The sequence below is a fragment of the Morone saxatilis genome, unplaced genomic scaffold, assembly GCF_004916995.1.
Source record: "Morone saxatilis isolate NCDOM2014 unplaced genomic scaffold, NCSU_SB_2.0 Contig19, whole genome shotgun sequence".
Classification (NCBI taxonomy): domain Eukaryota; kingdom Metazoa; phylum Chordata; class Actinopteri; family Moronidae; genus Morone; species Morone saxatilis.
Window position 1 is genome coordinate 14,578,043 of NW_023339751.1, and position 16,380 is coordinate 14,594,422.

Genomic DNA, 16,380 nt, shown 5'->3' on the forward strand with positions numbered 1-16,380 from the left:
TTAGCCAGAGTTTTCAAGATGGATCTGTTGTTGTCTGTGCAAATCTGGGTCAGGAGCAGCAACGGAGTCGATGTGGGTTATACAGTTCAGTCATAAATACTGGCCTCTGCACACTGACAAGAATGATGTTCTGGTTTAAAAGAAAAACAAAGTCCTACAGCAGATGTCATATGTAGATGACAGAGCTTTTATTTCAGAATAAATGGTTCAACCATTTCAAATTTAAAAGCGATTAGGGAGTTTTCACTTCTGTATGGAGCATATTAAACTATTAGCCGATTAATCCATCATTTTACTGGAAATTGATCCGCAATTATTTTGGCAATCGATTAACTGCTTAAGCTGTTTCTCAGATAAAAATTCAAAAAATTCTCTTACTACAGCTTCCTTTATATTTTGGACTGTTGGTGGGGCAAACAAGCAACCTGAAGACGTCACTTTGGGCTTAAGGAAATTGCGATAGCATTTCTGGTATTTCATTAAACAAATGATTAACCTAGAAAATAATTAAGATTAATGAAAAATAGTTGCAACCTTGGACACTATACTAAAATAATTAGAAAACCAACCACCATGGTGAACATAAATCAGCAAATATCAGTTAAAGGGCAAATATGATGATCCCCATATGAAACCTGAGTGTGAAAGGCATTGTTATGACTTCCCCCATCAACATATTTCAAAGCACATACACAGAAAATGAAAACCCTTGTTAAACGCAGTTTAATTTTTTCAACCAGCCCGTGGCAAATGCAGTAATGCCTACATCATGAGCATTTAACAAGTGTTTATACTTGCACAGGCTGTCCAGTAAACAAGTCCAGGCCACAGTTTATGAAGACATGGAGGCTGGTCTGTCTTGGCTCAACGGGTAAGTCAATTTCAAATGAAATTTGTGCACATCAAACGTTCATCACCTCATTACACTGAATGAACCGATGAATTCTGGCTACTTGTTGGCTCATCCAAAACAGAATAATAAAATGAAATCTAAGAAGGATGTAGATTAGAAACTGAAGGCCAATGTAGGGTAACAATAGTTTAACAGCATTTCAGAGTCAGTTTTCATTAAGCGGTCACAGAAATGAAAGAAATATTCTGACCACCACCTAACTCTTCCATCCTTCTTATCCTCCTTAATTTTATGGATCAGCCTCAAATCTAAAATACAATGCCCCCAAATTATTTTGTTTCCCAGGTTCCCACAACTCTCCCAAATTCTATTTTCAGTTTCCCAGACTTAACAACCATTGTCCCAAACTTCATGCTACAAAATGAATATAGTTCAATATCTGCATTTCAGTGACTCACATCACTTCACTGACTCACTCTGATCTGCTAAAGGAGTTCTGCTAGTTGTTTCCTGCACTTATATCTACATTTGGTTACAATTAGTTTTTATTATTCCTTTAGTCATTAGTTGAGTTTCTGTTCCTTGTTTATTTCTAACTGTTTGTTCAATAAATGCACCAACATAATCACAAACTGTGTATATTTGAAGTAGGTCAAATAAACTATTTACATATAGGCTGTAGGATCCAGAGATTCGGAGAAAGAGTGAGAAAGAAGGTCAAACGTGCCCCCCACACACCACACCTACAGACTTCCTGCATGCGGTCCATCAGTATGGGTTTTCCAGTGGCAGATGCCGATGCTTAGAGAGCAGGGTGGCCAATAGCCAATATATAATGCCAATATCAAAACAAAGAAAAGTCATGTATAATTCCATTATTCCATGCACATTACAATCTAATATACATGGTTATTTTAGAAATGTTGTATGTGGTTTTTTTTTTTTAGATGGATTTTTTTCTTAATTAATGAAATACATTGGGTTATACTGTAGGTTTCACAATGTGACTGCTATTTAAGTGAGCGTGGGGTATAGTACGTCAGTAGAAACGTCATTCAACGGCATTATTCCATACATTGTAACTTAATACATATTTAATATTACCCAGTAACAGATGGAAAGTACCACAGATGGGATAAAGTTGCTAAGGCAATGTTGGACACCCCTTTAGCTGCTGCAAGAGCCTCAGTTAATGTAATTTTACCAAGTGGCTGATGCTCACAGTGATGCACTCGGCGTAGAGCCAAATGCTGTGTATAAATAGTGAGGACAATGGAAATGGCATGCAGCCAGGCAAAACACTGATGTGGACTGCATTTAAGGCACTTTATATTTGTATTTAAGAGTAAGGACTGTAGCTGAAACAATTCTTCAATTAATAATTCAAGAGAAAAGCAATCTACAATTTTTAATTTACGTTTACAGGTTGAATAAAGAATCCAAATGGATTCAATAGATTAACTAAAGTTGAAAATAATTGTTGGTGGCAGCTGGATTTCATGGCTCTAGCTGATGATAAAACAAGCTGTGTTGTATTCACACAAAAATACATTTAGATCATCTTGATGATAGTAAGTAGAAGATACATCCAAGTCTACATCCAATATTTAGGCTAGATAAGATCCAGCTTTCAGATACAATGACGAGGAACAGCTCCGACTGAAGTGCTCAGCTCTTAGGTGGCCTGGAGTTATCCAAGATTATGAAAGACCCTGTTACTAGTTACTGCAAGCGTTTCCTGTAAAAACTAAGACAAACAAAAAGGAGTGCCGCAACATCCCACAGACTGTCTGCTTTTCTATTGAAAAACTGTAGTAGAGCAGACCAGTCCCTCTTTTTCTGTGATCTTAGTATTCTTTATCATCTAAAAAAATTGAATCACAAAGCAGGGACGTTGGTAAGCCAATTAAAATGCCACTTACAAACATGTCATTTACTCGGGGACAATAATACTCTTCTCAGTGATGATGCTGAACTGGATTCTTCTGATCTCATAATGCGTTTCACTTGGACTGTCATGGATTTATAAACACGCTGGATGTGTAACAGAGCTCTCTCATTATTCACAGAGAAAACATTTACTTAAAAGAAAAAGAAAGCCAACCTCTGTATGTCTGCCTGTAACACCAATAACTGGGCAGGCATAAGCAGGTAGCATTGGCATGATGACTACATTTTAATGCTAATCCAATAACACTGCCAGAGTGAATTCAAATTCCATAAAATTTTATATGAAATATGACAGCATTTGTCCATGAAAATCGCATTTCTATTTAAAACACTAAATTGCAAATATTTACATGCATTTGCCTCTAAGCCTCACATGCTTTATTCATGCACATCTTAATTTAAGCATTTAGTCTAACATCAGCCTCTAGATACAGGAGCGAGCCATATACACGTGCACATATCAAATGGCAACTCTTTCCTTTTTACTCCAGTCGGCCTATGAAGCTAAGTGATGTATTAAAACAACACACAACGTATAAATTTGTTGGCTGTGGTACTATGTCAATAGTATTAGATTTTCACATAATTCATAACATTTAAGTCAAACCTCTAATGTCAGAGTCAAACACATAGCTCAAATGAGGTCTTAAGACCTGATTCAGGAGACCAATAAAAAAAAAAAAACATACATAAGAAAAGTTTGATTTTTAACCCAAAGACAATGCAAACACATTTTTTGCATGTGAGTGCAAGAAAGCTGAAAGGAACCTGATGTGGAAACATGAGTGAAAACATGAGCCATGTGCTGAGATCAAAACATCCTGTTGGCACATGTGGGGCGTGTAAACCGACCGTGGGAGAACCCAGAGCAGATACAGGAGAGACACAACAGGGCGTCCTATGAGCTCTGGGACATACACACACGATACGGAGGCTGATAGTGTTATCTTATGCATCACTTATTCTAAATCTGCACTGTACTATAGATTAAAAAAAAAGTAGTGAAGTAGTGATGGAGCTTTCTGAAACCACATGCATGACAACTTTTTTGAGGTGAATTCTGCTCTTAGTTTGCTATCAGGCAATAGCTACTTGGAGAGCTTAGAGCAGACAAACTCTCTTCATCAACCTATAAGCATTGGCATGGTTCAAAAGCTCGAGGTTAAGCGATGTGTTCACTGATGGCTGCTTCTCTGTTTGGAAAAACAACTGAGCCAATGAGAGCTTTGTAGGTGGGGTTAGGAATGATATCATCCCGTGCCAGAGCCAGATAAATGGTAATAAGCATGAATGAGTTGCTACATAGGTTAATATGAGATAAAGAAATAAATCAGCGTATTTCTTTGACTAACACGATACATTAAAGGGGAACTTCAGGTATTTACACTTTCAGTCTTTTTACAGTTCTTGGTTAATACAGCTACATTTGTGAAAATAGTTGTATAAAGCCATTGGTGGACGACGTCTACTAAAGTGCCTTATGTAATGTCACTTGAGTCGGGGCCTGATATCAGAAGTTTGAAAAAAAATAAAAAAATAATAATAATAATTCAAGTACCAGAGCTTTTGTAGCCCACTCCTCATCTCTGTTTGAGCCTAGCGGCTCGAGACTGCATTAGCTACAACACTACTAACATAAAAAACACCCAAATCACTGACTGAACTGTTTGGGATGAGTTGCATTGTGGGTAATGTAGGCACCAGATTCTGACAAGGAAGATGTATGCCAGGAATATAAAACGTAAAATGTCTGGTATCAATATTGATCCGTTATGCAGATATCCACCGGCTACACTGGAAGGCCTGAAACATTGGCCGATGTCCCGAGAGGTTAATTAAATTGTTGTTAGACGATAAGCTGATGGGTTCCGAGATTGGCAGCTCCAAACATGAACATGATGTGACTGAATAATTTAGTCACACTTAGTGAAACAAAATGGCCAATCAATCTGTTTGTGAGAATTGAGACATTATTTAAAAGATGGCCATTATGGTTTTGCATGTTTTAGTCAAAGTACTACTAGTTGCATAGCCTATACATTTTTTAGCACTGCTGACCATTTTGTTGAAGTGCATTCAAGGGCACACCAACATGTGAGATTTTAAAGTCAGCTGCTAACTGAAAATCTTTTCAATGCAGGAAACCACCAAATTCAAATATGGTGGTTCTCAAATTCACATTCTCCTTCTCACAACATTCATGTTTGATTGCTTGCCTTGTACATTTCATTTGCCAACAACATAACATTAGAAGCAGACCAGCAGACCACCAAGAGATCTCTCTTCTTCTTTTCTCAAAAAATTGACAGGCATTTTACCACAAAAAATGCATAGCTCATGCCTCATTACTTAGATAACCAAGAAACCTATTATTTTGTCTGCCAACCGAAAAACCCTATTTAAATTATAGGTCTTCCTTAAGACAAAATCGACGGTTGGACAAGAGTTGAAGAGCACATCCCTTTTTTAACGTACATTTTTCAGCATTTTGTAGCTCTGATTTATATCAAAGAGATATTGTTTCTCAAGTTCGAGTGTTCTGTCTGCCAGGTTATACGAGGACAATGAAGCGCTCCTCCCTTTTAGCACAGCAGATTGTAAAGGCATCACAGCTAAAAAATGACACAAGACCTCAGAGTACAGATCACATGTTGCAATCAATTTTGTCCTCTGGTGTTTTTTGGAAATATGAATCAAATAATGTGGCACTAATTTAGAGCAGTTATCTCCACTGTCTATTAATTTGACAAAGTAAACACGGTGGTTACACTTAATCAGATCCACACCCTCTAATTCTCTCCATATAATTATCTAATGTATCTAATCACTGTCACTGCATGTAAAGAAGTGAGAGAAGTTACAGTAAAGGGCAATAAGGACTCAACGCTGGCAGATGGAATGAGGTCTGGTATCCATTATTTTGTGGAGAGACTAACTTTCAGGGAGATTCCGCTGTTTTGACACTAAAGGAATGTAAACACTGTTGATTTCTTCAGTTATGGCTTTAATCCACACAACAATCAAGCAAACAATAAAGACATAGGCCTTAATAAACCAAATCAAGGCCTTTTGACATGAATATTTTCACTATTGTCTACTTTCAGTAGACACTACACTATTTAATTGTAAAAGGATCACTAGTTCACCAATGGCCAAATCTGAGCTGACAAATCCACAATTAAAAAAACAAGAGGGCAAATACCAAATACCAGATAAAATCCAATATCCACTTATTTTGAATGCGCTACATTCATTCATTCATTCATTCATTCAATAATGGGGGAGTTTATACACCTGGTTACCCCGATGTTTGAGCTGTGCCAGAATTATCAAGCAAATTCTTCATGTCAAAGGATTTCTATGAAGACAGGAGCTTTTTAGATTACAAAAAAGCAAAGAGAGCCCCTGAAGGCACCAGCTAAATCTCTAAACGGCAGAGCTACTTAGACAAAATCCTCTGCACTGGCAATAATCACAAGACGGCTTAAGGTGAAACTTGGGACATTCACAGAAAAGTCAACACAAGCATTAAAACGAAAAAAGTTATACAGCTTCTTTTTCCCGTGGATAGAATTTCATAACAAATGACAACTCTAATCTAGGAAAAGTTTGACATCTCAGTCCAGGCTGCTCACATGCCACTACTAAAGTGAGACGGATTAATATTAAAGCCAGACTTATGAGCCCCCCTGGCTAAGAGGACAATGACTAGTGTATGGAAGAACTACATTTCCCATCTATTATAAAAAGGAGCGGGAGAGTGTGATGTTTTCACACCAGCTCTCCAGTGTCCCACCCTCCAGTGCGTGCAGCAGCTCTCAGCTGATTCAACATGGAGCTAATGAGAGGGCCTCGGGGAGCCGGAGCAAAACATGAACTCACATGCAATACCACCGACTCATTGGGTAAGCATCCACGCTCATTAATAATAATATGCATTTTTACTGTATTTTTTTTTATTATACAATCAGCAAACTGATTTCTGTGTGAGGTACATCCTGCACTGCCCACATTTCGCCTCGGCAGGTGATGGTCACTCGTCGGCATTTGGGTATGTGTGACTGTGCCTTGAGAGAGAAGAAGCAGCTCCAAGCAATGTCAAATATAATTGTTTGAATTATTTAACATGTTTAAAGAATATTTAACTTAAATATTCTGTAATAAAGTTATTTGTTTAAGCAAACAGCCTTCTGAGTTCCTTTGCATATCAGTGCGAAATCAGTGCACAATCCACATACAATCCACAAATAGCAGCTTCCATTCCAGCTCAAAGATTCCCTATATTGGCCACCATATTGATAAATCAGTGAATTTTTTCCCCTCTAAAATTGGTATCCCATAATCGGTTGGGCTCTAGTCGAAACTTAATCTAAAACGGCATCTAGTGATAATCTCTAATACAAAAATGACAGACAATTTGACTTCTTATAAACAGCTGAATCAGTATCCATACATAGTTATATTACTCATTCAGGGTGGGTGAAATGGATAAGACTCCTATCAAGGCTCATGTAATTGTATGTTGCGATACTGATATATAGTATATCATGATATAGTAGGTACTTCATAAAATTACTTGCTGGGAATGTCCAACCTCTGCTAATCAAGTGATGACTGATCAAGGTCAATCAGATTGCAACAATCCTGTAAATCCAGTATTGCCATAAGCAGCTCGGCTCAATGATTCGACTGTCAAAATCCAACCAGAGATATTAAAAAGGGGCAGCTACCTGCGTATAAATGGGGCAGCAAAATCTGACGGCTGACAAATTTATGTCTCACAGTATACATTCTTATCCCACCCACCACTATTACTCACACACTGAGTAATTTGAATCCAAAAAGCCTGTAAATAACAAGTTTAAGCAATAAAGGAAACATTCAGTACAATCAATAGCATTCAGTCAGTTATTCAGTGACGGGGGCTGTTCTCATCAATCAAGCCTAAACGCCTCACTTCAAAGACAGGATCTTTCTACAAATGTATCACCTTGCTAGCTGACAAGTAGTTGGCAGTAATAGGGCTGACATCTAAATAAAAATAGACAAAGGCCACCACTTAAGTTTGCCTGTGCTGCTTTGGCATACTTTACGCAAGTTGGCATCTAAACAAAAGACTCTAGCGCGAGAGAAACACTTTAACTGCTTTTCCAAGACAGTTGTATCTAATCACCAAGTAAGGATTTGGAAAGTATACACATAATGCAGAACTGGCTGTCTGCTTTCTGTGATCTTTCAAATTAACACTGCCAGAGAAGGCTTTCATCGCTGACTTTTTTTAATCTTTGTTAAAAGAAAATAAGGAGTTTATTAATATTTAGTGACAGACAAATATGCCTCCTTCTACTAATCCTGTTTTTGGAATAAAACTGTTATGCTATTTATGCATGTTGTCCCTGTTTGTGAGATCCCTTGTTAAAATATAATATTTCTGCGGAAGAATTGCTGAAGTTTAGAGCTAGAGTTCATATAATACCAACTCAAAATAGATTTTACTGTTATTAGTACTGTAACTGTTTAGTGTTAAAATATTGTAGTTGTAGGGTTTATTTTGTATGTAAATTTGTTGTTTAAAGTGTTAACAGTTCATATATCAGTTCATATACTGTTCAACTTCAAGTTCATATTTGCTTTAGCAATCCAAAAAAGACGTCCATTAATGTCATTGATCATCATTTGTGGTTTATTAAAAAAAACTTGGTTCAGGCATCATAGCTTTCTCTGGGAAAGTGCAAAATATTTAATCTTGGTACCATAGCTGGTTTCCTGACAAATTATATTTATGAGGAGAGAAAGATGGAATGACAAAGCAAAGGGCCCAGGCTGGAATCGAACCCAGACCACTGTGATTAGGTCTCAGCCTTGATATATAGTGCACGTGCGCTATACAAGGTGAAAAAAAAAAAAAAAAAGGGAATCTCCGGTTACCAATGANNAAAAAAAAAAAAAGGGAGATACGGCTGGAGAAACTAGACTCACTGATCCACTAGGTCACAAGAATGAGAAAGTCTAAAAATAATTATAAATAGTGTAAAACAGTTTGGGTCCATAAACACCAAGTCCATTATGACCTCACATAATCAGTTTGATTTACAAACAAGCAGATCATCGAGTCCAGGAAACAAGACATCTAGCATCAAGCTAACATGTTTGGGTTATCATCTTCTACTTAATCTCCCCTTGTGTGAATGCTGCCAAGTGATTACACAACACTGTACATTCCTGGTGCCTGGTATCTACTGTGTTAGATCCCCCATGGAGCATAGGGAGTCAGTCTCTCTTAACAGGCCGAGAGTTGCACTGTAAACATTACAGTGTCCTATTGGGAAATAGATATTTCACATCCACAAAGCTGTACAGAATTTTAGTAATGGAAATTCTTTCCTCGATTACTATATTTGATTACTCAACCTTTGAGCCATCTCCATTAATATGTCCAATCAGAGTAGTTTTTAATAGAATACCTCTGAGGTCATGAACATAATCCATTTAGGATCTTTTATGAAATTCCTGCTCTTGGACTAACTTAAACAAAATGAGTTTTCCTTTTCTTCTTTTTTTCTCCCCTCGCCACCCGCTCTCTTTTGTTCAAGTAGAGAATATTCTGGAAACGGCCAGGACTACATCAAAAAGGTTCTTTTATAAAAATGCTTTCTCTCCAATCAAGGCAAGTGGAAAAAAAGGCAGATTGTACTGGATGTTGAATGAGGAGAGAGAACAACAAACCAAAACCTGAGGTTCTCCAAAGATAAACACAGAAAGCTCTTGGGGGGAGTGGTTAAGGGCTGGGTGGTGTGTGTGTTTCTGCATTTATGTGTGTGTGGTAAGTGCGCACGCGTGCAGGATAAGTCAGCCACCCCCCCCTCCAAGAAACATTTCTAAAATAGCAACCGCAAACCAGACAGAATGTAAATCTGCACTTTGAAAAGGGTTGAAGAAAAAGAGCTTTGAGGGACGTAGAAAAACAGGTATTCATTTCAGCCCATTTACAGTTCCAGGAGCATAGAAATGGGTCACAGCACTCCAGCTCCACTCGGACTGTTGAAATAGGACTCCTGGTTTTATTTTCTTGAGTAATGAATTACAGGTTTTTCCACCGACTGAAGCTCAATTATATTACAGCTCCTGAAAGCTTCATCATGCCCAGGATGAAGGAATTCAACGCGTAAGCAAAGTCGAATAGAATTGTTTAATTGTATCAGCATGTTTCAGTAAAAATCTGCAAGAAAGAGAGAAAAGGAGAGAGGGGGAAGGTGGCAACGAGGCCAAGTCCGGGGAAGAGCAAAATTTAGTAGTTAAATCAACTGAAACATTTCAATTAAAAACATATTGACTTTCATAATTTGTTTTGCCCAACACTCTGGCCTGCACTGTGCAGGTAAACAGAATTCTGCCTAACACTTAGCAGAAAAAACATTGTTTTGTTTCCTAAAACATTTACTAGCATTTTCTCAAAGACAGTATGACATATTGCCTTTCAGGGAAGGTTACACATCTCCATATTTAGTGTTTTTTTAGGTGTTCAGGTACCCAGAAGGATTTAATACATATACCAGGCTGTTTCTCTTTTGGAGATAAATGATTTTTATTGGACAGTGAGCAGCGAGTTGTGAGCAAGGCATTGCTTCTTAAAAAAGGTGCAGCAGTGAGAAATCCTATTCAATTGTTACGGTTTTGTCCTAGTCAGATAAAGAGGAAAGCAATATTTTGGGGAGGGTTAATAAGCATAAACTGCTGAAGCTAGAATCCTAATTTTATAATTAGCTCGAATCAAAAATGATACACCACGCAGCGCCCCTACTTCTCTACTGCCTGCACTCATCACAACAGTACATAAAACAAGTATACCACCAATATGTCCTCAACAACAGGTTAAACTTCCTCAGACTAACAATTGACAACTGAGTCTCGCTATTTCACAGGTCAAAGTTCAATCAGAATGCATCTCTACTTTGGTCAAATGAGTGGGAAGCATTTTTGTCTGTCCTGATAGTGGCAACTGCTCTTATTATGGTCCACTACTATGAAATAAGAACAATTTCTGCTTTGGCACATTCAGAACCCCTAAGGAACCCTAGTAAGAATCTGGTTTAAACATCACAGTACCTCCAAATGACAGATGACAACCTCATCTGAGTGAATGAACAACTTTCACATTTAGACATGAGAGAAGGATTTTCCTCTCTAGTGCTGGCTCTTTCTATTGCTTTCCACCCTTCACTGCATTTTTTCCAAAGGGTGTTCTGTGTCAAGTTTCTCTCCAAGCTTCACCATCTTTACTTTCATTTTAGACAGTTCTAATATAATGGCGTTACATGACATCAAAATAATATCAATAATATACCTAATGGAGCTCATCATGTATGATTATATAGAATTAATTGTGCATCTTTTTAGCCGCAAAACAGAGTATCGCAAGATATACAAAGACAATTGCCTATGATCAGAATGTGTTCCCAGTTTACCTTTTCCTGGGTTTGGTTAGGTTACAATGTTAGAGTGAGGATTTCGTTGTAGTGCAAGGATAAAGACCAGGGAAAGTCCAAAAACTCCATAGTGGATCTGATGGAAGCTGGAACAACAGAGCAGTGTTTGAATGCTTAAGAGGGAGCAATAGAGGGGGAGAACGAGAGAGAGAGAGAAGAGAAAGCCTGCAGCACATTCCCCACAAGACACTCACTTCCTGTCTGTGAGTCTTACTCAGCACCCAGGAGGAAGAGGAGGATGAGGCCCTCACACATACTTCCCTCATTTAATGGGTATAGAAGCCAGAGAAATCATTCTCTACACAATAAAAAGGGGAAAATATTGAAAAATATAATTTCCATTGCCACAAGGCCCATTTTCTCTTCTCAGAGAAGAGTTTCCACTGGCCTCCAAAAAAATATTCTTATTTTGCGGCCTACAAACGAAGTTGTTCGTGAGAAACATTTCAACACACATATTTAAAACAACTCCTAGCATTAGCATCCTCTGAACAGAGCATAATAGGTGAAGTAACAATCCCTATACTGACAACATTGTCACTACATACTGAAAATACCTGTGAAAATGTTCCTGTTGCCATATGCAACAGTTTTTCTGTTGTGGGACAAAGCTACCCAATAATAGTCTGTGGTTTAGGAGCAGGAAAACAAATTAGTTCAATGAAGAAAATGATTCACTTAGTCTAATTGCAGGTTGTTGCAGTTACTCAGCAAACATGCTGTTAAGATGTGCGCACACACTGGCCCACCAGGAGGCCATGCTCAGTCACAAACACCATGAAACTCTCATCATTACTAGTCTGAGCAGGGAAACCTACAGTCAGAGCTCTTCAAATTGACCCACAAACTGTAGAATATGTCGGTGATGTATACTTAAAGAACCCATGGAAAACCTTGTTGCACATGCAGACACTTAATTTGGATAACCGGGGTTGGAGAAAATGTTACCTCTTTCCCACACTGCCCCTGGTCTCTCAACTTCATAATGAATGCAAAAAAGGCACAAAAGTTCTCCTTACACTGCTCCCTGTACACATAAAACGATCTTTCAAGCTTTCATGCCGGTGTCAAGGTCTCCAAGCCATTAACTGGGGAGTTCTATTCTAGGGTGCCAACAGTACAACAGTTAAACCCAGATGGCTGTCAGGGTGAGATTTTGTTGTCACTTTATACTCTATTTACTGATCTAAGCCCAGGAACCTGCGTCCCTGCCAATGCGAGGGACAGTAAATTCGTAATTGCTGAGCAGTTAACAATTTCCATTTTCTCCTGATGCAGATTGTGCCAGAGCAAGGGAGTAAAATACGGCTAAACCAAATAAAGGGTAGTTTAAGTGTGTACACCGGGATTTTGCTTCAGTATGGAGACATGCTGGTGAGTCACTAACACATATTTTTATGGGCACTCAGTGCTGCTGGGTCATTTTTATTCTCCAGAATTTATGCAACCCCTGACTATATGGCTCTTCCCCAGACTGATGTCCTACTCTGACCTGCTTTCCTGTATCTTCTGAGTACAGCCAGGTTTGTTATTAGGAAAACATTCTCAAATTCCTGATTAAACGCCATTAACGCCATAAATGATTAATTGCCACTATGGCCCTGGATACATTGAGGTCAATTGCAATTACAGGCAGGGATGCACCGACTTACCGGCTGATTTTTGCTTAGATGATATCAGTGGCTGAAATGTATCTGATATGTCACACACATTCTATCCTGGTTAAATGTTGGCTATTTCCAACTCGGATATTGGAGAAATAATCAAATCCATTTTCCAGCACGGGCACAGATTGCGCGCAAACACAGATGTGCTCCATGCACCAGCACGGACGGTGAGCGGCTTCAGCTCTGCTTCTCACATCATTGATGAGAATAGAAATTAGATGCTCATCTGTGTGGTTTTCATCGTTTCTCTGCACAAAAAGGCAAATAAATAACAACAAAAAAACATTGGTATCGGCACTGGCTATTGGTCAAATTGTTATTTTAAACATNNGTGCATCCCTACTTAGAAGAGATCAGATGTCTCTGGCCATACCTTAAAAACTATGGTAGTCTGTCTGCCATATCAATCAACCAATTAGTGAGTCCTAGTCAGTCCTGTAAGTGGTAAGTGAAAAATATAGAGTAAAAAGAGCCTTTGACGAAAATAAATTAACATGAACGCATTTGTATACCCTTAGTTATTCCTATCTTCCTACTAGTTCCAACAGGAAATATTTCAGACACATTAAGTGTATAATTTATGCATCCATAAAAAGAAAAATAATAATTCATGTACTATTTTGTTATCCGTCATCTGCTGTAAGTCCTTGGTTGTGGAATTTTAAGACTAATTTCAGTTGATGATGTGACAACTTCCTGCAAACTTTCAAAAGATGGTATCTTGTAGCCAGAAGGAGAAAATGGGAGCAGAGAGATTTCACAGCAATGTCACAGCTCCTCTATGAGGCAACAGACCACAAAATCAGTGAACACGTCATCTGTGAAACAACTTGATTCTAATTGCCCTGTATTAGTACAGTAGGTTGCCTCTGTAGGTCATTGTAAAACTTAAATTGGCCGAGAAGTCCATGACAAAAGCATTTAATCTGGAAAACACAAACTCATTACACTGCCGCCAATGTTATTCATCACAAACATGTTACCACTACCACTGAGACTGAGTGACTGACTAGTATTCAGTCACTGATCAACCAATGATGAGTTGGTACAATGCACAGCACATAAGGCCCTGATTATCATTTATTGGATGCAGATGAAGTTTTGGGTCTCTGGGTAATTCTGATTATTGAATTTTCACCATTTTGTGACCTTTAATAATAATAATAATAAAATTGCTTTACTAATCAATAACAAAAACAATTGCCAGCTGCAGCCCAATTTTGTTTATTTCATATATAATATGTCCATATACTTTGTTAAATGTATCGATTTAATAATGTATCAGTTCAGATTTAGTACACATTTGAAAAATAGAAACAAATTAATGTCCCCGTCTTTCACTCAAACCCTCAGAAATGTGTTATCCATGTGCAAGAGAGTGAATGGATGAATGTTGCTGTACACATGCAAGTGTAGCTCATAGCAGTTTACTTGAATATTAGCCACAGACATAATTATTTCCTGAAAGAGGTGGTTGTGAATGGTGTTTCTAAAACAGAATATATTAATCATCAACACCTTTGACCAGAAATCGGGTGTAGATATATTACCTGGAGATGATGAGCTATTGTTGTTTGGGAAGTGATCACAGCATGATTCGACACTTGGCTCTCTGCCGAGGGTCCAGAGCAGTTAATTTTCCAGAAAATAGAAGCCAAAGATACCGTCACAGACAGTAAAACACCAAGTAAAAATATACTGGAGTTCCCATAAAATGATTTAATTATAGTCAAAACTCTGGCCTTCAGAACATGATGTACCATGTCAAAGTCTAAAGCCTATCCAATTAAAACACAGCCAGATGTTACAAAGCTCCGACCCAACTGGATGAGACTAAAAAACAAATTTATTAAGACTTGAATTTACACCTACTGATACAGAGGAAAGAGGACATCTTCTTTTAAGAAGAATCTAGAAACACATCTATAAAGCAAACCGCGCAGAAGATGCTAGGACTGTAATGTCTACTGCGAGATAACCAAGCTACATATGACATCCTGGATTTTTCTGAAGGCCAGAGGTCAAAGGTTAAAGCAGTTTCACAACTGAGATAGTGTGGCGTTTAAAACTTGAATGTACAACTGACCAGAAAGACAGTCAAACACAACAGCCGTTTCTATTCCACAACCCAGCTGCAGTGTCAACATGAGCAATGTCAGCCATGATGTCATGATGTAGCAATTGAGAAACAAGATGTTGGCAGAGATACGAGACCAAACTAACAAACTGTAAAGTCCCAGTAGACTGGATAGATTATACGTAACACATACAGTCGCACAAACAGACACATTTAGGCACAGTGCGAGACGTGGCACATGGTATGTCCGGGTCGCTCTGGTTTAGGGCCGGCCTCTGGTTAAGATGTTTTCCTGGAAGAATTAGGGATGACATGGAGCTTTGAGGAATGTACCGAGCAGCAGGGCAGCAACCAGGACATTCTCAAGGGGGACTACGTGTGTGCTTGCATATGTCTGCGTGTATATGATAAACTTACTTCAATACCAAGCAGATCGCAGAGGATTACTCCAAATTAAATATTGCTCACCAGCAATGTGGACACACTTAGTATCATGCTTGTTTTAACTACAGTATGATTATGAATGACGATGTTCCTCAGAAGGTCTTTGTTGGCTGTTTCTCGGCTCTGACTTACTGTCTTCCTGGAAGTATTGATATAAAGACACCAGCCCACTTACCCAAGGCTCTAATATTCCAGCCTCATGTGTTTTGAAATGTGCGATTAATGATCTCAACCTCTGCATTTCCAGGGGACTTCTCAGCAGAGACCGGCCTGCCCTGTTCTTACGGGCCTGTCATCGCTTGTTTAACTGTTCACTGTCACTTGCACATCATTAGAGGAGAGAGCAGAGTCAACTTTTATCACCGAAATAAAAACACTTAGCAACACCACACACACGCAGGTAAAGTCAACATGATAGTGTCTTATTTTAAAAAGGAATCTGGCATCACAATGACCACCATGACAATGTTATTAATGTAATTTTCTAATGAAGACTTGTGTACTTGTAGAAGGGCTCTATCTAGGATTACTTATCAACCTTTAGTTCCTTCTTGTAAAAGTCAGCCATTGCTTTTGCGTCGGTGGTTTCTGCTGTTTTACTGAGAACTAAGAAAACTGCATGTTCAGGTCAATTTCAGTTTAGTCTAAAAACAAATGCTCACCATGGGAGTTTGTGTAGCGACAGCTTGTGGTCGGGTCATGTTACTGCCTTTATAGGCACAACAGGACATCATCAATGGTTACTGTCTCATGTCTCTGACCTCCTCCACCTTCTCTTCAAACTTTTAGTTTTTAGGCAACATTCACATACATATGAGTGTAAACTTAACTTCTTTAAGGGGGTCAACATATTGTTTTGTTTTGTTTTGTTTTGTTTATAAAGTGGTGGCACTAATTGAAAGC

The 16,380-nt window shown here is 38.4% G+C and overlaps 1 protein-coding gene across 1 annotated transcript in view; it reads right to left on the bottom strand.

Moving 5' to 3' along the window:
• The window catches only part of LOC118329192 (protein bicaudal C homolog 1-like), a 55,249-nt gene that overhangs the window by 38,403 nt on the left and 466 nt on the right, over window positions 1-16,380 (bottom strand). The window lies entirely within an intron of this gene.